Raw genomic sequence first — 8,033 nt, forward strand, 5'->3', positions numbered from 1 at the left:
TTTTAAGTATAACACTCTTGATTTTTGACTATGCCAACTGCATAGTAAATACAGCTTATCACTGCAGGGAACCATGCTGAGAAAATTGCATGTGAGTTTACACTACTGTGAAGCACTCAATATGGGGGCTACATTCAAAAGATGGAGCTCATGTAGGAGGCAGCAGCCTGTTTGCTAAACTCAGTTTCACATAGGTAACATCTCACGCTGTTGTTTTCAGTCTGTTCTAGCTTTTGGAAAGCTTCCTGATGATGACTGAAGTGTTAGTTTGCATTGGATTGTTTACAACCTGGTCATTGAGTTGACTTCTCCTGTGACATGATGGTACACCCATTGGGAGTTGGCATAGATACATTAAGGTTGGTATGGGTCTGATATGGATGAGGTATGAATGAGCAATGTATGAGTGTGAAATGATCAGGAAACAAGAAAGGGCAAAGGAATGTGATGTGCAGCTTCTGAAGGCACCTCGGTCTAGAAAACCAAGGGCTGCCTCCTGGGTGGATCACAGACCTATGTTGGAGGCCATTGTTCTAAATCTACGCTTGTCTCCAGCCATGTCTCTTAGTGGACTTTGGACCTATGCTGTAGCTTTGTCATCAGCCCCATCTCCTGGGCAAACCTTGGACCTATGTTTAAGCCCTGTTTCAAGCCTTGTCTCTAGTCCCATCTCCTGCTGCTCCTGGACCCAGTTCATTAACTTTGCCTTATTTGGGATTGTTGACAGCCCCCGTTATCAGTGGCCAGGACTGCACCCGTCCAGAGAAGGCACTGCCTGTGCTGGGTCAACCTCAGCTCCTTGTTTGTACCACAGTCCTGTCCCGGCTACGTGACCACATGAACCTTCATTGTACACACAAGAGGAGGATTGAGAACAGTCTGTGAGAGAAAGTATGCATTAAATCAGTTTAAAATAAAACAAATATCCCTTTCTATGTGGTTTTGTTGAACTTTGCTACATTAGCTGAACATCTTCTCTGGAGATACTCAGAACCTGCTTGGAAATGACTGTGTGCAACTTGTTCTAGGTGACCCTGCTTTAGCAGAGGGGGTAGTCTAGGTGATCTCTGGAGGGCCCTTTGAACCTTGACTGTTCTGTGATTCTGTGTGATTCTGTGATAAGTGAAGGAAACACTCGAGATAACACTCTGATCTGATGGAGAGGTGCAGGATTTTTTGTGCCCTTGGTTGTGGAGCTTGTTCCCTGATAACATGCAAAAGATAGAGAATCTGTTAATATTGGAGAGTGGGGGTACTTGATAATCTGGACATGAGTTTCTTCAAGGCAGGGAGAGGATGAGATTAAGCAGTGAAATAGGTAGAGGAGCAGAATGTCAAGAAACAGTTCATTTGAGGTTTCCTTCATTTGGATGCTTATTATTTTTTTCATGTATAATATAGTAGAGATGTGTACAAACAGCTGGTAGCCTGACTTTCAGAAGTGCCGTAGCCCTCCCCGAAATGAAGCAGCCCCTCAAATCAAGCTCTCAGCACTGTTTGGGATGTAAATCTAAATAATACTCCAAGTGTTTGGAAGGATGCTTTGGCTCTGGAGCGATACGGGAAAATGTACAATCCATTCGATCTGCTTCAGATGCCACAACCATCTGCAACTGCATGTGGCAGAGGCACATTTCGCAGCCCCGCAGGCAGCGCGGCTGCGAAGCGCGCTGAATGCTCTCAGCGAAACAGATAAACCTGCGGCGTGCTCTTTTTGGTGTTTGCCTATCTCTCAGCAGCCTTCTGGGGAAAGAGATCCTCCTGCAAGGCTCGGGGGGCGGGGTGGGGGGGCTCTGCGGAGCCTGTCAGCGCTGGAGACCCCGTGTGTAGAAGTGCCTGAGAAGCCGCCGGTATGAACAACCACGGCTGGCACAGGAAGGGGTCACCGACGCCCCCCGCACACGCTGTTGTGCAGCGTCTCCTCCCGCGGAGGCGCCAGCTGCCGCTGTAGGAAAGCCACGACCGCCACCTGCTGTCGCAGCCGGCCTGGACCTCCCACCCCCGCCCATCAGCGACTGGCGTGGGGCAGCGCCCTCGTTACTCAGCTTCGTCACCGCTAGCCTCGCGCGCAGTCCTTATCGCTCCCTTACTTATCTGCTCTCGGGTCGGAGGAACACACTCCGGTGCCGGGCACACCGGCTGGCAAGCAGGTGAGCAGCTGCAGCGACAGTGCGCGACCTCCTTCGGGCCACGGGAACGGAGAGGGACTCCGGGACAGGGTGACTCTACAGCCAGCACTGTAGTGTGTCCCTGCATCTGGCCGAGATTCCAACTGTTGCACCTAAAGGATCATTTGGTCGGAGTTTATGTCCCATGCAAATAGTTGGTCTCCTAGTTGGACCCGGGATGAAATGCAGATGGGGGTTTGGTTTGGCTCACAGTAGTCTCAGGGCAGTGAGCTTGCTCACACTGAAGGATGGATTTGCTGGAAACAGCTCGCTGAATTGGGGCAGCTGCCTCTCAGCCCAGGTTTTCTTACCTGGGTTGCTCTTCCCAGAGGGTTGCTCTTCCCAGAGGTTCATGTTTCTCCGGCGACCCAAATCACTGCAGCCCTGTCACAGAGGAAAACCCTTGTTGCCTTGCAGTCTGTCTTACACCTGTTGTCTAATTTCTGTAATATCTGGGCACTACGGCTGCTGACCAGTGTTTAAAAACTGCTTTCTTCACATCTGCTGTGATGGTGGGTTTTTCATTGCCATCTTTTTAGCAACTACAGAAAGGAGGTTACTCATAAAACAATCCTTTCTTTGCATCTCATTTTCATCACTCTTCTTATGATATTGTTTAAATAGTTCAACCTACTGTATATACATCCTGATACCATGTATTATAGAGGGGTTTTTGTTTGTTTGTTTGCTTGTTTTTGCTATAGGTATTTGGCCCTTTCATGATACTTTAGCTAACTAAGCTACTGAGTAAGCTAAACAGCTAAATTAAATGCAAGTATTATCTTTTCCTCTCCCTATTCTTAGTCTTCTTTCTTCTCAGATTAAGACAACACTTTGCACATAACAGCTATTCCACCAGCTGGTGTTGCTGAGTGCCACTATCCACACTTTCTGGCAGCTCTACTTTTTGTTTGTGTTGTGTGGGGCTTTTTTCATGATGTTTGTATTTTCGTCATCTGATAGGATATCCACAGGGCCCAGTTCTTCACCCTTGTAATACAGTTCACCCATTGACAGGAGGATGCACTGAATAGTCACAGGGAGTCACAGACTGCTATCCAGCTAGCTGGTTGCTGGGCTGCAAATGTATTTGGTTCCACTTATCTCTGGACCGGAAAGTTTCACAGCCTTTGTTTAAAGCACGAAGCTGAGAATTGTCCTGAAAAATCCAAGGCAGTGACTGGAAATCACTTTTAACATCATTTTAGATGACTGATAATTTTAGATCACATACAGAGGAATTCCCGTGCTCTGAATTTGGTTTGTCCAGTTTGCAGTCCTGTGTTAGGAAGCTGTATCCCTTCCGTGACCAGCTGAACCATTAAACAGTTTGCTGCTTGAGTTAAACCTCTCCCTCTGTTGACACATTTAAGTACCTAGAAAAGAAACCAGTATGAGTGAGGTTACGTTGTGCAGAATAAATGATATCAGACAAGCTCACTTCCAGCTCTGATTAGGTAACTGCTCCCATGTATAGCAGGAAAGCCACAGGTGCCCGATACCTGGGTTTTAGGAAGACTTCTAACAGTCTCTCGCACGACCACCCGTCTCACAAGCAACTCACAGAAAAAGCACGAATGGGCAAGTGCACAACCGGGTGTAAACTAGGGAGTGTTTAGCAGGAGCAGACTGTTACTTTGGCTGGATGCAAGGAGAATTCCGTGGGAGTGTCTCCATAGCACCAATTTGCTATTTTCTTTAAATACCTCAGACAGCAGAACAGACCTCTTGCTTACCAAAGCCACTGGCTGGGAGGGGTGGGAAGTGTTGGAGGACAGCGCTAGGATCTCAGTGAACTCGGCAGATTACAGTGGGCGAGAGAGAGTGTTTCAAAGGACACTCTTTCGCTCCCTGCAGGATTACCGACATCCCAAAAGCAGGTTGTGGATTTACTGGTCTGACAGCATCACTGTATAAACAGACTTGGTGGTTAGTGCACATCACAAACCCAACAGGAGTCAGATAGGCCACTATGAAGAAGGCAAACGGCACCAGGAGCTATATAAACAGGAATATTGTTTGCCGGGCAAAGGAAGCCATTCCTCTGTGGTGCTCGGGGCTAGTAAACCTGCAGTTGGAGTATTGCATCCTGCTTTGGCTAGAACAGACTTTAGAGGTTTTATGAGGAAACATTGGAGGAATTGGGAGTGGTCTGTGCTAGAGAAAAGGGAGACCCAGTGGGGGGTGGGCCTAAATATAAACACTGTATTTCTAAGCGGGAGGGTGGTAAACTGCTGAAAACACTCAGTGAGCAGCAGAGATCTGGGTTAGATGTCAGAGACAGCTTTCTCATGGTGCAGATAAACAAGCAAGCAAACAGCAGGAGAGATTACTGTGCGGTATGACAGCTGTGGGGTTTGAGTTTTCAGGCGCAGGCTGGACAAGTATCTATCAGAAATCACCTAAATATAATGGTCAATACTAGCTAATTCTTGCTTTTTCATTTCTGTTTAACGTATCAGCAGGAAAAAACTTTACAGGCTAATAATTCAGATCAGGAGCAACTATGAAGTAGGCTGGCACCATGCTACACAAACCTGATTTGCTCAGACCTCTGCCTTCCAAGTCCTAGGTATTTGAGCACATACTGCCAGCTCTGCTAGTGTCTAAACAGCTTTTGATCTGGTTACCTGTCTGCTGGACATGAGGATGATGTAGGTCGGGTAATACCTGCCATACTGGAGCACCCATGCAATATATGGCAGAAAGGATGCTGGATGAAAAGGAAACTCACACAAATATTACTCATTCAGAAAACGCTAAAACTCAGGCTCTGAACAGCCTTTGATATTTGACCTCTGCAGATGGCCTGTAATTAAGATTCTAATCCTTTAAACACTCAAACACACTTAACTTAAAGTTAATAGGATTAGTCGCATGCCTGAAGTGTGGCTGGAGCCCAAACTGGCTGGGTACAGCTGATGAAAAGCTTGCAATGAAGACACTGTATGGTGGAATATTACCTCATATTTTCCAAGTCTTTTCTAAACAGTTCTACTCCCGAGTAATTTCCTAACATGAAGATATTTAATAAAAATAAAATAAGTTTTTTTCTTAAAAATCGATCTGAACTTTTTCAGAGGCAGAAATAACAGGTTCTTGGGGGATTTGAGAGGAGTTCTTTTGGTTTTCTGGAAGCTGTCGGTTTAAATTCAGTGGCTTACAATTCTTTCAAGCCATGAACAGTATCAGACAGATCAAAGAGTTACAAAAAGGGGAAGAAACATTTTCTGTCTTGGTTTTTATTTAACAGAAATATCGGTTTGGCTTAGAGGCACAAAAGTTGATTCTCCTCTTGTCGCTGACAGACTATAGCTGTGCTGAGGAACTCTGGCAAGCTTAGTCTGTATCAGTTCACATTGTAACCGTATGAGAAAACTGTTGCGACTGAACACGATTTGGGAAGTGAGTCAAGATACAGGGAGGACAGGGCTGTAGGCATACGCGTCACGGAGGTTCCCACTTGTTATTGGGCGTCTGCCAGAAAGATGCTGGACCACGCCAAGGCGTTGTGCTGACATTGGCATATGCTAGATCGGGGTTGAAGTGCCAGGGGTGCAACCCGGGGATCCCGACACAGCTCAGCGTCCTTTGCCTCTGCCCTCTGAAACGCCTGCAGCGCACACTTACACAGCACTAGTGTGTCTCCTCTGGCCGCACAGGGACGTGGATCCCCTCTGCTGCAGGACATGTGGCATCACGGGATTGCCATATGCAGGAAAAGGTAACGTTCAAAAAGCAACAAACCACTGCAAAGCCATCGTCCCATGGCCTGGCTGTACCTCCTCTTTTAGGTGCAGGGAGAGATTTTCTCTGCTCATCTTCAAGATCACAGCAGAACAAAAACTGCATTTAGCCAAGGAAGCCAAAGAGCTACAATCACCACTCTGTCAGTACTGTTGTTGTTACACAGGAATCTGAGTCATATCAAAAGGCGTCTCAAGGAAGGCAGCAGTAGGGATACAAGAAATTCAGGACAGAGCAGGGAAATTCTGATTAAAGCACCAACTGCAGCAGTGATGGGGTGGCAGGTAAGACTACCAGAAAACTGCATCGTACCCTTCTTGGCAGAACCACAGGGGGTAACAGAATGACAAAGATGAGAGAAAAATTAGTGAACCACTCGCTGCCTGTGAAGAGAGACTGACTAGAAAGTCCGAAAATTAAAAAACACTTAAACTGAAAATTTAAAGAAAGTAGTATATAAAGAGGGGAGAAAGCAGAAAAGGTGATCTAGATCTGAGCCAAAAGTAAAAAGTCAGTTGAAACGGGGAATGTTATAGGAATGTTATGTTATAGGAAGGTTATAGGGATGTTTGTTATAGGATTAAATGGTTGAGGGTCTGGCCAGTAGGAATGTCACACTCTTTATTCCATGGATGGCCTGCTTGAGATATGTAAACAACCAGAGAGATATGGAGTAGATAACGGGAAGCTCCCCGAGGACTGGTGGCGCCTGGTTTTGCCCCCTGCTCAGATACAAGCCCAGCTTGCCTAGTACGCATGCGTCAAGAAGAGAGGTGAAAAGCTTATTTCTGAGGATGACTTTGAGCCTTCATCTTGGGACCCCCGACGACCACCCCCAAAAGACACTGTGCCTGCGCCACTAGGAGGAGACTATGGAAATGCTCATCTTAATACGAAGCGGGACAGGCCATGCATATGTATAGGCGTGTTGGGCAATCTTATGAATTTTGTAACAATTTGCTGTATAAATATGAGTGCGTTACTGTACCGGGGGCGCACATCTTTGGAGGAACTATCCCCCGTGCGTCCGCCGGCGATTAAACATACCTTCTTTATAACTTTTTAAGTTGTAAAGTGTGTTTTCCGCGTATCACAGTGCAGTGTCTTAATGGAGAATTAAAAGGGGAAGAGAGGGAGAGATCAAGTTTTTACAGGACAAGGTCTTAGGACTGTAGCCCAAGAGAAAGCAGCCAGAGATCAAGAGGCATGTCTGCCCTGCAGAGCCACGCGGGGATACCAGAGTAAGCGTTACAGCAACAGCTTCACATCTCCTGTAGTCAAAGAAATACAAAAGCCCCAAGAGTTAACCGGTGCAGTGCCTCGAATATTGTCCTGTCCCTCCCCTCAGTAAGGCCACACTGGGTGCCTTTACCCAAAGCTGCAACGTGGCTTATAGCTGCACCCAGAACTGAGTTTCGGATAGGGAAAAAATAAAAGGAGGGCAGCAAAGAGGCAAAGGGAGACTGGAAAAGGCAGGAACGCGAAGGAACTGAGAGTGAAGAGCAGTCAAGTAATACCATTGTTAAAGAGGAATTTATGTTAAAGAAAGGTAAAATGAAGGGGAAAAAAACAACTTTTTGGTGCCCATGTTTCTACAAGCAGCAGTGCAGTGCAGAGGCATTTTTGTCAGTTGGCTTTCTGGTAACAGTAGTAGGAAAAGAGCCAGCAATGAAAGCAAGGGGAAAGTCTTCAGCCAGCTGGTGTTCTTGCACAATTTCCCGGGTTGTCAGAGACTTGGAAAAATGTTTGCACGCATACACAGGTTGCTTTTTTTCACCACTCCTAAGGGCAGCATCACTCCTGGGAGCCCCGTTTTATCAGGTGGTATTCACAGGGAGGGCCAGGAGCGCACTGCTGCTGTAACGGAGGCTCCCCTAGAAGCTAAGGCTGGAGAAGCCGAGCAGGGTGGCTGCAGAAAGGTATGTTCCTCCTCTGCCGCAGGGTTTCTGCTCGGCCGGAGCCAGCCAGCCTTCGAGCAACCCCAAGCGGCTCTTCCCCTTCAGACCTCCACAAACGTCACCGGCACACCAAGCACTGGCATTAGTTACAAAGGGGAGAAAAAAAAGCAGCAGTAATTTGTTGCGGCGTCTCTATGTCAAGGCCGAGGGCCGATCAGGC

The sequence above is a fragment of the Gallinula chloropus genome, assembly GCF_964237585.1.
Source record: "Gallinula chloropus genome assembly, chromosome: 4".
In the NCBI taxonomy this organism is placed as follows: Eukaryota; Metazoa; Chordata; class Aves; order Gruiformes; family Rallidae; genus Gallinula; species Gallinula chloropus.